General features: G+C 48.8%; 1 protein-coding gene across 9 annotated transcripts in view; it reads right to left on the bottom strand.

Annotated features, from left to right (window-relative positions):
• Positions 1–13,909, bottom strand: part of LOC117870720 (interleukin-1 receptor type 1-like) — a 73,844-nt gene that overhangs the window by 48,010 nt on the left and 11,925 nt on the right. Inside the window, exon 1 of one of the 9 annotated variants that reach the window (XM_034758010.1) lies at positions 1,422–1,530. The exons of 6 other annotated variants lie outside the window; for them this stretch is intronic. The gene's annotated coding sequence lies outside the window, so the exon portion shown is untranslated. Of the gene's footprint in view, positions 1–699; positions 725–1,140; positions 1,220–1,421; positions 1,531–13,909 lie in introns of those variants that run through there. 2 more of the 9 variants (XM_034758009.1, XM_034758011.1) reach the window with 2 other exon arrangements.

The raw sequence follows: 13,909 nt of genomic DNA, 5'->3' as shown, positions 1-13,909 counted from the left end.
ATATTCTTTACCATTAGAGACATCCAGTTTGATTGATAAGTAGCATTTGGGGACAACGGTAAGAAATTGGTCTAGAAACTAACATCAGATACTGAAATATGAAAACGAAAAAGCCTGGTTTCAGAAAGAAGCTAAATTTCAACTGATTTAATGGCATCTATTCTAAAATAAAACAGTCACAGAGACACTAATTCCTGACACCCCTCCTCCATATTGCCTTGTACTGATGAGAAGTTAAAAAAAGTTCAAGAAATGGCATCGATTTTTGTGAAATTATTTATAAGGGCCAGTCCCTAATCAAACCAGTTAATGCATTCTTCTGTTGGTGATGCACCCTATCCTACATAATTTCACTTGCCACCAATTTGACAGGCAAGGTGATGTAAGCATGCAGTAAATTAATTAACCCCTGCACACAAGGATAAGCAGATAGATACACAGCTCCTGGGTGTGAAGCTCCAGGGTAACAACCCACAGAGCTGTAGCTTATGGCAGTGGTTTTCAACCTATGGTCCAAGGACCCCTGAGAGTCTGCAGACTATGTCTATGATTTCCAAATGGGTCCGTACCGCTATCTGAAATTTTTTAGGGCTCTGCAAATGAAAAAAAAAAGGAAGAAATCCACTGGCTTCCAGAGGTGCTGGAACAATTTGTATAGTGGGGGTGCTGAGAGCCATTGAGCCAAACCTGTAAACCCACCCTATATATATACGATGGGAACCACTTCAAGCCAGGGGGTGCAGGCCACCCCTAGTGCCAGCATCTATGCTAACTTCTGGCATCCAGAGGCGTTTCTCAGCCAGCCTGCTTTCAGCTAGATCACAACAGTTCCTGCAGAGGAGAGGCTCTGCTGCAGATGTTGCAAGGTCTCAGGGCAGCCCCCCTGCCCGCGCTCCACAACTGCTCTAAGGGCTCCCGCTGCTCTAAGGGCTCCCGCTGCCTCCCGGGAGCCCAGGCACCTGGGGCTTCTCTTGGGGGGCTGGGGAAGGAGGGAGTTCAAGGGAGAGGAGCGGCGGGGCAGAGTTAGGGAGCAAGGCTGGGGCCAGCCCGGCTCTAGCTCACCCGCACCCGGGGCTCGGCAGAGACGCCTCCTCCCCAAACTCCGGGCGCTGCGAGCTCCCAGCCCCGCCACCCCCTTACCTCCACCACCGCCGTCCGGGCCCCGCCGGCAGTACCAGCCCGGCTCGCTGCAGCCCGGGACACTCCTTCCCCAGTGAACAAGAAGCCCGGCCCCGCCCCAGCCCGGAGCGAGCGTCCCTCCGCACCAGGCGGCCCCCCCGCCCTGCGCTCTAGGTCCTCAGCCCGGCCGCGGCGGCGGCCCCGCCACCGCCCGGCAGCCGTGCACGGAGCACCCCAGAGTGGGGGCATCGCTGCGTGGGGGGCCCAGCCCGTCCCTGGCCCTGCGCCCCGCACTCAGGTACCTCACTCCAGTCCAGGCTGAGGGCGCTGAATTGTTCCCAGCCCTTCACTAGGCGGAGCTGAGGTTAAGTGCAGCTCAGGCGGGCAGGGAAAAGCAGGAGCTCCACTGCCCAGAGGCTAGGGGGGGGGGGAATCTGCTTCGTGCCCTTGGCTGCTGCGTCTGTTTCCCCCTCCTTCCTTTCCTCCCCAAACTGCTTCTCCCGCACCCCACAGGCTGTTCCCTTGCATCCAATGCAGCCCAGTCCCATCCCCTCTAATGCTACACTTCCTTACCGTGCTTTATAAGTGGAAGGCAGAGCATCTGCTCCCCTTATGATGTTATATTAGTAAAAACATGACTAGGCTTGGCACGATTTGATTTGTATCCGATAAATGTCAGTTTCACTTAGGGTAACCAGATGTCCCGATTTTACAGGGACAGTCCCAATTTTTGGGTCTTTTTCTTATATAGGATCCTATTACCCCCCACCCCTGTCCCAATTTTTCACATTTGCTGTCTGGTCACTCTAGTTTCACTGAATGCAGTGGAGTTGTAGCCCTGTTGAGCCCAGGATATTAGAGAGACAAGGTGAGTGAGGCAAGATCTAGTGACCAATTTTCCACTGTGTACACACAAACTGATAAATATTTCTGTATCCAACCTGACAGATGGCAAAGAAAGAAAAATGCTTCTTGAGTAATTATCAGTTTGATTTAAGGATATTTAGCATTGGTCTACTTTTAAAATTTAGGTCAACCTGGGTACATCACTTCAGGGGATGAGTGTGAAAAATTCACAGAAAAAAAAAAGAGTTCTTGTGTCCTCCGAGCTACTGCTGCTCAGGGAAGTGGATTACCCACATTGACATAGGCAACATCTACACTACAGTGTTACAAAAGTAGCTCCCATAGTGTAGACATGCCCTTACTTTGTATGGTTTGACATGTGATGTTGACAGTTTGTGTTTTAACAGTTATAAAAGTTTATCTTTTTGAATCTCTACACCTATTTTCATTAAATAATTGTCTGACACCTCCCCAATAATTTCCCACAACTGTGAAAAAGTAAATCTTTTACAATGTTTAAAAATAAACATTGATATTATTCATTGAAATTATACAAAATAAAATTGAATTCTGTCAAGCCTAAATATAAGTATTGGGAGCATAAGCTTTCATGGGTAAGAACCTCACTTCTTAAGATGCAAGTAATGGAAATTTCCAGAGGCAGGTATAAATCAGTATGGAAATAACGAGGTTAGTTCAATCAGGGAGGGTGAGGTGCTCTGCTAGCAGTTGAGGTGTGAACACCAAGGGAGGAGAAACTGCTTCTCCTCCCTTGGTGTTCACACCTCAACTGCTAGCAGAGCACCTCACCCTCCCTGATTGAACTAACCTCGTTATTTCCATACTGATTTATACCTGCCTCTGGAAATTTCCATTACTTGCATCTTAAGAAGTGAGGTTCTTACCCATGAAAGCTTATGCTCCCAATACGTCTGTTAGGCTTAAAGGTGCCACAGGACCCTCTGTTGCTTTTTACAGATTCAGACTAACACGGCTACCCCTCTGATACTTGAAGCCTAAATATGACACACAGTGGGGAATGCTTATTAAACAGACTTTACTAAAAGTGCTCAGCTTACTTCAAAGACCCAAAAAACCCCTGTGTAGAACTAGATACTTACAATTAACAAATGGCAAGTTAGGTTGTAAGAACACAGAACTTTCTGCATCAATTGGATACATGCATGTGGAGTATTGACTGCCAAAAAATAACTCCAACAATTCTAAGAAATTTCCTCAGTAGTGTAAGACAGTGATTGGAAATGATTCCACCCTCGCTGCATCATTTGTCCATGGCACAGTGGACTCGTATTACAATACACCTCCACTGTTATTGTCAGTAACTTCACACCAAGAATCAGTCAATACTTTAAGTGACCCTATTTTCAAAATAAAAAAGTGGAACACTTGTTTGGCATTTCTTTTTAGAGTCACGAAACGAAAGTCATACTAAAGGCAAAAGTACACTGTACAAAACAAGAGTGTGCTATCGTCACTGCCAGCTTGTGACTCAGTGATATTTGCATCTTTCTCCTGGTGAAGGATTTTTCTTGGTAAGAGTGTTCTAAATAAAATCATAAAACTCAAGAACAATTTTTATAGTGTCTGCTCTCATTCAACTTGTCTGTTCACTTTATGCCTGTCTTTTCATGGTGTTACAACCTGGCCCAGTACCCTACTATGTGTCATCAATCTGTTGCAAGTGGACCCAGTTTCTATGTCCCACATGCTTCCAAACCAACAGGGTAGAATCTAGTCACTGTTTCTAGCTTTCAGGCTCCAGGGCACACTCTCTCTCTCTGACCCAGGGGCGGCTCTAGGCATCAGCAAAGCAAGCACGTGCTTGGGGCAGCCCATTTGCATGGGTGGCAGGGATCCAGCATGGGAGCTGAGAACCAACAGGGGGCCCTGGGAGCTGTAGTTCCTTGGTTAGCTCCCTGCCTATAGAGCCAGCCCTGGAGCAGGGAAAGAACTACATTTCCCAGCATTCCCTTGGCCACTAGCAACAGGAAAGAGGGAGAGGGAGCGAGGTAGCTGAGACCTCATACTGCAGCCTGCTATGAATGGAGAGCTGCACTCTGAAGGGTAGGGAAACCATATTTTAACATTCAAAAAATAGGACACTCCACAGGGAGGGAGGGTAGCCCCACCCTGCCACCATCCACTCCCTCTGACTGCCCCCCACAGAAACCCCAACCCATCCAACCCCCCCCTGCACCCTGTCCCCTGATCACCCCCTCCCGGGACCCCTGCCCCTAACTGCCCCCCAGGACCCCACCCCCTATCTAACCCCCCCTTCTCCCTGCCCCTGACTGCCCCCCCGAACCTCCGCCCCATCCAACCCCCAGCCCCCTTACCGTGCCACTCAGACCAGCATGTCTGGCTCCGCACAGCGCCAGACACACTGCTGCATACATGCTGTCATGCTTCCCCGCAGAGCCACAGCCTCCTTTCTCCCCCCAGCACCTGCCTTCCAGATTTGAACACCTCAAAATTCAGGAGGGCTCAAGCTCAGTTTGGGCGGCTGTTACTTCATTTCTCCCAAATCAAATATACTGATCCACTGTAACTTGCTTAGAAAAAGTAGGATAAAATTGAGCAAGAAATGCTTCCCAGTGGTTATTAGGACTGGAATTGCTATTTTCAACAGCCATTGCCTTTTTGTTTGTTTGTTTAAAAGGAAGACAGTGATATTGCATTAGCAAATTCCCCATAGAAAGAAAGAGTGGAAGAAAAGAATTACTACTTTACTGCAGTTCTGTAACCATATGGGAACCAATCCTGTCTGTGTTCTGTGCACATGTAAAATTCATGCTGAATGACCTGCCGTGGGAGCGAGTTACCAGTGACCCAGGGCTGTGGCGGAAGGAGGGTGCAGATGGCAGGGCCGGCTTTAGGAAGTGCGGGGCCCAATTCGAACATTTTCGGCGGGGCCCCGGCAGGGATGACTAACAAAAAAAAACCCTGTAAAAAAAGCCCTTTCATTTCTTCCATGTATTATTTACTTTCCATAATTATATAAATAATAAAATTATATATTATGTACATTGCGTCATATATGCTGTTGATCGGTTATTAATGAGCTCCGTTTCACATGTGCAGGTCCCCACCACTCCCTGGGAATGTGTGTGCACATGTGTGGGTCCCAGCTGTTCCCTGCCCCCCTCATTGAAGCAGGTGTGCAGGGTTACTGCTCTGGGAACTGCAGGGCACCAGTGGACATGGGGCTGGCTGGAGGCAGGGCAGGGGCTGACTGGAGGTAGGGTCTGGCTGCAGGGAGGGCAAGGAGTGCAGAGCTGGCTGGAGACGGGGTGTGTGGAGTGGGCTGGATGGCTTCAGGCAGGGCCGCAGGGGGGGGTGTGACAGGGGTTGGCAGGGCTGGAGACAGAGGAGTGCGGGACTGGCTGGCTTCAGGCAGGGGTGTGTGGCAGGGGTTGGCTGGAGACAGGGCAGGGGGTGCGGGGTTGGCTGCAGGCAGGGCGGGAGGCAGGGCTGGTGCGGGCAGGACAGGGGGTGCAGGGCTAGTGTGGGCAGGGGGTGCAGGGCTGGAGATAGAGAGGGGGTGCAGCAGGGGCTGGCTGCGGGCAGGGGGTGCAGCAGAGGCAGCTGGAGCCCTAGCCCTTTAAATAGCCCCCGAACCCCCCACTATCCCAGGGCTCTGGGGGCTATTTAAAGGGCCCGGGGCTCCCCTGCTTCTACCGCCCTGGCCCTTTAAATAGCCACGGGAGCCCTGGGGAAGCTATTTTTAAATAGCCCCCACAGCCCCACCCCAGGCTCCAGCAGTGGGGCTCTGGTGGCAATTTAAAGGGCCTGGGCCCTTTAAATTGCCCCCTGGGGAAGCCGGGCCACCCGGTATGGCGCACCGGCTCTTGCTGGTACGCCATACTGGGGCTTGGGCGCGGGACCCTCTTAGGCGCGGGGCCCAATTCAGGGGAATTGGTTGAATTGGCCTAAAGCCGGCCCTGGCAGATGGGGGAGGGGGGAAGAGAGCCCAGGGCTGGGGCAGCAGGAGGTGTGTGTGGGGGAATGAGGGAGCCCAGAGCTGGGGCGGCAAGGGATGTGGGTGGGTGGGGAGAGCCCAAGGCTGGGGCAGCAGGGGGGTGCGGTGAGGAGCCCAGGGCTGGGACGGGGGGCAGCCAAAATTTTTTTTGCTTGGGGCAGCAAAAAACCTAGAGCCGGCCCTGCTCTGACCTCTTCTCTGGACACCACCCACCCACCCTAGATCCCTAAACCAGTGTTTGAGACCTCCTTGCCCCGCCCCTAGTCACTTACAACTGCTCCTCGAACCCTACCTAGATTGTGGACACTGGACTTCTAGTTTAACCCCTTCAGGGACAACACAGTAGGAAAGCAAGAAGCACAGGCTTAGCAAAAGAATCTTAACCACAGAAACTTTACTCTTCTAGCAGTCGAGAGTTACAGACCTTTGAAAATAACAAAGGACTTGACATCCATGCTCCCCATGTCTGTGTTGACCCCTTTTGTGAATCTCAGGTTTGTTGGCATTTCAGGGTGGGCAGAGTCCCTCCTATCCTCTCTCTCCTGCAAGTCCTTTTTTATGTGGGGTGATGGTAGGCCCCCTACTCAGAGCAGAACCCCAATCTTAAATAGGTCCTACAGAGCTAAGCCAAGTGCTCAGACTGAAGCTACAGACCCACCACTCATGCTTTCCCCTTCCCCACTGCAGGTCCTGGTATAGAAAACCCATTGTACAAGGGGAGTGGGCCAGCTGTTGAGAGACAACCAGAGTCATTGCCCCAGATTGCAGTCTTGAAGGTTCTTGGTTGTTAGTCCTTCAACAAGTTGTCAAGCATCTTTCCCAGACAGGGTGGCTGTCTGGAATGCAGTACAATAGTTATCATTGACCAGGCCCGTGCTTCGGCAGTAGCCATGTCCACTATTTCCACCCATAGACTTAGACATATCTCACTGTCACAATAAGTACAGAGCAGATTCTACTCTGTATAGCAATACATGTTGAACAGATGTTTTGTAGGGTTTTTTTTTTTAATGGGTTGATTGACTAAAGGGAAAAAACAGAATATTTTAGATACCCCAAAAGAAGTTTCAGGGACCTGCACATCTTATGAAAAAACAAGACATATGATCACTTTTATTAATGTGCCCCGCCTCAGTTCCAGATGCTTGTGTTCATTAGGGTATTCTTTTCAGGTTGCTTTATTTTCCACTGTGACCAGAATGCCAGGGGAGCAGCACTGAGGTCACTCAATAAGGGTGAACTGCAAAGAATGGGGCAGACAATCCCCAAAGCTGGTGGATATTCCAATACTTAGATTTACCAAACCAGCACAAAACAGCTTCTATAATACCTCAAGGGCTACCCAGAAGCCAACAACACAGTTCTCTTAAAGCAACCCAGCCTCGGGCCTCCACCCAGACACACAAGTCAAATATGATGAGGATTACTGAAAATCTTATTCATCATACAAGAAAGTTCTACCACTCCCAAAAGATCGGATACATTACCTCCCAGGTTAATGAATATTCCAGATCTTACCCAAATACACGCTTACAGACAATCCTTATTAACTAAACTAGAATTTATTTAAAAAGAAACGAGTACAGACATGAGTACAGTTCTGAGATCAGATTCATAGCAGAGATGGTGAGCTTTGTAGCTGCAAAGAGTTCTTTCAGAATTAGTCCATAGGTTATAGTTCAATGTTCAGATTCAGGGTGATCCAGATTAAGACTGGAGATCTCACACTTATGACTTAAGCTTCCCCTGCATAAAGCATCAAGCAGATCTGAGATAAAAAGGATCAGGACCCAAGGGGTTTTTATACAGTTCCAGGCCTTCTCTTGACAGGTTGGAGTCCTTAGGCAAACAATAGGCAATCATGGAAACTTTGAAGAAGACTTATTTCCTAAGCACCACTGGTAATTAGCTACATAGATTAACATAAGGCATTTTATCCACTAGGCAGTTTACCACAAACTTTAAAGAGACATATAGACAATGACATTATTTCACCCAAGATTCATCTAAATGTTAATATTCCCTTTTGATCTCTGAATCAATACCTATAGTGACAGACAGGAACGGTCAGTTTACATGGCTAACATCTAACAAGATATAAGTACACACATACAATTAGTATCACCTCTAATTCTCTAACAATATAGGTTTGCACTTCAAAGTTCTAGAGCCATTCCATGTTAGATGGGCATAGTACCATTTATATACTTTTCTAACATGTCTCTAAAGGTTGATTCTGGATTATTTAGCCTGCAAGCTGCTTAACCCTTTCTGCCCATGTGTCACACACTATAAGATTCGTGGCTACCACTGTTATATAATTGCAACAATGATTTGCATGGTTATACTCTAATCAGATAATATCACATCCACTTATTTTCAGCTCTCCAGTTCAGACTTTTGTAGGACTGTTCTGCTTATCTCCTGACTCCGGTATTTTCAGCTGTCAGGGTTTTGTCTGAACTAAATGGCTAGATCTGGAACACGAGGTCCAGCACCTAGGAACTCTATAGCCTTGCTTATTACAACATGATTGAACTGATCCAAAATATTTGCTTTCTTGGCTCTATCACTGTGCTGTATAGGTAAGCGGTCAGTGCTTGAATCACTGATGGTAACCAAATATTGTTGGTTTAGAGACAAAGAGAATCTCCTGAGTCAGATCCATGAATGGTTCCAGGGCTTGAAATTTCGTCTCTGTAAGACTTCACTGAAGTGGAATCAATGGTTTGATGCCAAGATCATCAGGGGGGAGTGCTGAGACCTTTATTATCCACCAGGCAACTCACTATGTTGAAATTGGAATTCCACAATTTCTCTAGCTGTTAACAGACATTCAAGATCTAATTCTATTTTGTATGCTGTGAAGCTTAGAAACAACAGAACCACAGGTGCTGGAATTAGGGGTGCTACAGCACCCTCTGGCTTGAAGTGGTTCCCATTATATAGAGGGTATAGTATGATTCAATGGCTCTCAGCACCCCAATATACAAATTGTTTCAGCACCCCTGAACAGAGCTCTGGCCTGGTAGTTGAGGAGGTGTGGCAGCCACTTAGGTGTGGGCCCACTGCTCTATCTGGGCACGTACCTTTCTGACACCCCTCCTTCCCTGATAGAGAATTGGGTGGCTGATTGATGGCAGAGGTGAATGGGGCTGCTGCAGTGCCTTCCGTTTGGGGTAGTGCACTGTTGCTCAACCAGCTTGTCCTGTCCATGACCTGGCATCAGTTCAACACCCTGACTCTACACCAGGGAACTCTGGCCAGCCTCCAGAAGATGATGCTGGAGTCTTTTTGGCCAGGGCTGCACAGGGTCTCTGCAGGTGTCCTGAGCTTCCCCGGGAGGGAGGGTGGACAGGGCTTGGTCTATATCCACAGCTAGGTCCATGCCTTCTGCCTTCAGGCCCTGCAGAGACTCTCAGTGCTGGTGGTCTAGCATGGAGCATGCTGGTGCAACACCTTCCTCTGCCACTTCCCAGGGCTCTGATACAACTGGCAACTCTTTTCTTCACCTGAGAGGTCTCCCCCAAGACCTCTGCTGGTCTTTTTACCAGGACCTCCTCAGGACCTGGAAGCTAGTTTCAGTGACCAGGTCCATAGTGGCCGCCAAAGGGAAGGACCTCTTAGTAGAACCCCTGCTACACAACCCCCTTCTCTGTGTGCAGGTGATGGAGTCCCCCTTGGTGCGGCAGAGGTTGGTCCCAGTTGGTACCACCATAATTGGAGATCACCTGGGCTAGGGTGGACATGGAGCTGCCCACCCTGCGCATCCCATGTCATGTGCTCCAGGAGGTGAGGGCAGTCTTGACTCTTGCTGCTCTTGCTTTCCTCGAGTGGGTCCTGCGGGCAGGTGCACCCCACCCACCTCTCATTCCTGGCCCTCCAGACCTCATCATCAGGCCCCTGCCTGGGAGCCTCCCTAGCCACCCCCAACATCACCTGAGCCAATTGCATGGGATCCAGCTGGTCCACCTCCAAACTGTGCCCAGAGAGCATCTGTACATGCTTGTGCTTCACACCATCCACTCATGTCCTGCCCCAACACCAAGTAGTGGAACGTGCTGCCCCCTGAGGGGGGCGAGGAACCCCATTGGGCAACTCTGTACTCCAGTCTGGTTCCATGGCCTGCTGGGGATATTAGTTGGCGGCTCCTTCATAGAGCCATGAGCATGTACCTGGCATAGTTCACAAACTCCCCTGGCACCTTTGCCTTTTGCAGTTGGAGGGAGACCCTGGCGCACATCTTTGTAGAGTGGATCAGGTTGCAGCCCCTTTTCTGGCTTTTCCAGAACCTCTTCCCGAGGTTCTGGCTGCACTTCCCCCTGCACCTCTTGATCCAAGCACACACCATTCATAGCCCCACAAAGTCATGGGACTTCCTTGTCCGCCTTCTCCTGGTGCTGGCCAGTACAGCCATCCATCACACCAGGAGGAGGAAGCTGAACAGGGGGGTACTCTGCAACTGTGGGGCCTATTTCTGGTCCCTTACTTGATTATACCTCCAGGTAGAGTTCCTCTGAGTAGTGTTCACTGACTCCCTGGACACTTTTGAGGAGCAGTGGGCACTGCCAGGGATTCTCTGTTCAGTGTCCCCCTCTGGATCCCTAATTCTTTACCTCTGAATTCACCCCCATTCCTGTTTTTTTTTCATTTGTTGTCCCCCATAATCAATTGACGCCTTGGTCCAGTGATCCCTTCCCCTTAAAGGGAGGCTTTTCATTTTTAGTGGTTCTACACTTGCTCATCCACCCAGTACTTTAAATAGTACTAACTCCCAGTGTGGACACCTAGGGTATGTCTCCACTGCAATTAAAAACCCGCATCTGGCCCATGCCAACTGAGTCAGTCTCCCAGGGCTCTAAGGGCTGTTTAATTGCTGTGTGGACATTTGGGCTTGGGCTGGACCCAGGGCTGGCGCTTCCATTTAGGCGACCTAGGCGGTCGCCTAGGGCAGCAGGATTTGGGGGGCGGTATTTTGCCGCCCTCCGTGGCAATTCTGCAGCCGGGGGGGGAGGGGTCCTTCCGCGCTCCGGGTCTTCAGCGGAAATTCTGCGGCGGGTCCTTCACTTGCTCAGGGACGCACTGCCCAAGTGCCCCAAAGACCGGGAGCACGGAAGGACCCCCTGCCTAGGGCAGCAAAAACCCTGGCGCCGCTCCTGGCTGGACCCTGGGCTCTAGAACCCTGTGGGGTGGGAGGGTCACAGAGATTGGGCTGCAGCCCAAACCTAAATTTTTATGCTGCAATTAAATAGTCCCTTAGCCAGAGTCAGCTGGCATGGGCCAGATATGGATGTCTAATTGCAGCATAGACATACCCTTACTGTGCACTAACAGAGCACCCAGGCAGTTTAGCTTAGATTGCAGTTTCTCTCTGTCCCTTTCTACGTGTGCATTACAATGCAGTTTTAGTCATGCTGATGTTTCTCAATACAAATAGTTTTCTTTAACTGAACCAGGGTAAATGATTAACTGATTTTAGGGCCCTTATTCAGCATTCTAAAAAGGATTATTTTTTGCCAGAAAAAGAGGAAGAGAGATACAGGAGACTAAAGAGGTATTCAGGGGAGGGATAATGGAAATAGAGACACACACATATAAATGTCATTGAGGAGGGGATGGTGCATTGCTGCAATATAATCAAGACTTGTGCCAGAATATAGCTTTTGACACAAATTGTCCAAAGCCATAATATGATCTTTAAATAAAACTTAATTTTCCTCCTCTGAGAAATGGATTGTTTTTTAATACGAGATAAAGTTGTATTGTGGTTTCTAGATACATTCAAAAAATCACCTATAATGCAACCTAGATGGAGCTACTATAAGGTGGGTGCAAAACTGGTTGGAAAGCCATTCCCAGAGAGTAGTTATCGGTTGTTCACAGTCATGCTGGAAGGGCATAATGAGTGGGGTCCCACAAGGATCAGTTCTGGGTCCGGTTCTGTTCAATATCTTCATCAATGATTTAGCTAATGGCATAGAGAGTATACTTATAAAGTTTGTGAACGATACCAAGCTGGGAGGGGTTGCAAGTGCTTTGGAGGATAGGATTAAAATTCAAAGTGATCTGGACAAACTGGAGAAATGGTCTGAAGTAAATAGGATGAAATTCAATAAGGACAAATGCACAGTAAGTCATTCAAATTTCACAATCATTGCTTATGTAAATGTGGAAAATTAATTGTCAATATACAAACTTGCATACTTAATTGCTTAAGTTTTCCTGATTGTGACCTTATAGCATCTCTCTCTCAAATTGCAAATGGAGAAAAAACACCCAACAAATAAAAATTCCATCATGTGGCATCATATTGACACCTACCTGGGTCATGAGCAAAATTGTACCCTTTAGATCCACTACACAGGCTTCTGCCATTAGAGCTAAAGAGAGCAGTAGTACATTGCCATTGTCTACGTGGACCAGCACTATAGAGGGACGACACACACTTTGCCAGTACACCTCATAGCTATTTGCTGACAGCAGAGGAATGGTGAGACCCAAGGATCCTGGGTTCCATTCCAGGCTCTGGAAAAGAGCATTCTCTAGTGGGCAGAGACTTCTGCACATTCTCCCCAAATCTGACCCCTTCTCCAACATCCACTCCTACCAACTCATCCCAGTCACATTCTCCTTGCCTATCCAGTCTCAGGCTTCTCATCACAGTCCCAGTCTCCCTGCCCAACCAGTCCCAATTCCTCCATTTCCATCCCCACTCCTTGTCCCCAATTTCCTTGCCCAGGCACTTCCAGTTCCCTCCTCCCAGCTCCTCATCCAATCTGTCTCCATGCTCCACCTCCCCACTGGCTCTTATTCTCCCTCCCTAGCACCTCATCCAATCTCAGTCTTTTCCCCCACCCCCTGCATGACTCTTTGTCGCAGTGTCACCCTTCCTTGACTCCTTGTTCCAGTTCGTTTGCCCATATAATCCCGGTTCTCACCCCTGCACTGGAGCTCCTTGGCCGCTCAGTAGACCCCCCACCAATGTTGGTTCCTAATCCCCATCTCCTAGTCCAACTAATCTAGTTTCTCCCAATCCTCCAAATCCAATGTTCCACCAACTGGCTCACAGTTCACCTCCATTTCCCTCACTGGCTCCTAGTCTCACTTTACCTGTGGAAACAGTCCCAGCTTCTTCTCCCCTCAGCTCCCAGTCCCAGTCTCCTTGCCTACTTATCACTCTCCCCCACCAAACTCCCAGTTGCAGTTTCTCTCCCCCATACAGTTCCAGTCTCAGCAGATTCCTTGTCCCAGTCTAATCCCCTCTGTCTCTCTCTCATCTGCTTTTCCCCCCCTATTCATTTTAATCAGATGGCTTCCTCCACCATACTGCCTGGGTGCCGGAGGGGGTGTCATTAAGCACACAGGAGAGATAGGCTTTCTGCTCTCAGGTTCCAGTACCCAACCCCACCCTTGCCTGGAGCAGCCATTACAGTGAAAGTCCAGCTTCACCCTAGCCCTGGGCTGGAGCATGCTCAGTACTTCTGTGGGCATACAACATGTACAGTCTGGTCAGCACTAGGAGCCGAGAGAGACTCAGGCATGCTCAGTGAGAATGGAATCTTCACATGTTTTAGCTGCTAAAATTGAAGTCTCTGCTGAACATGTGTGACTTGCAATTTTTTTTTTTAAGGCTTCTAACTTGGCTAAGTTGGAATGGATTTTCATGGTAATGGCAAAATGCACATCCCTGACAATAAGACCATCTCCCTGCCAAATTTCAAGTTCCTGCTCCAATGCAAGAATGTGCTAAAAAAGCGGGGTGGGCGGGTGGAAAAAAAAATCACCAGAATATTTTTAACATCGGTAAAAACATTTTTCCTTAGCCTCATTCTTAGAACATCTGAACCATTTTGGCTGAAAGTATCCAAAAAATTCAGCCTGAGACAAACAACGAGCATGGAGAATTGCAGCCTGAACAATTAAAATTTGGCAACATAAGAAGGA

The sequence above is a fragment of the Trachemys scripta genome, chromosome 1 (genome assembly GCF_013100865.1).
Source record: "Trachemys scripta elegans isolate TJP31775 chromosome 1, CAS_Tse_1.0, whole genome shotgun sequence".
Classification (NCBI taxonomy): Eukaryota; Metazoa; Chordata; order Testudines; family Emydidae; genus Trachemys; species Trachemys scripta.
Note: the sequence above shows the minus strand (reverse complement) of the source record. Positions and strands in the feature narration are given on the sequence as shown.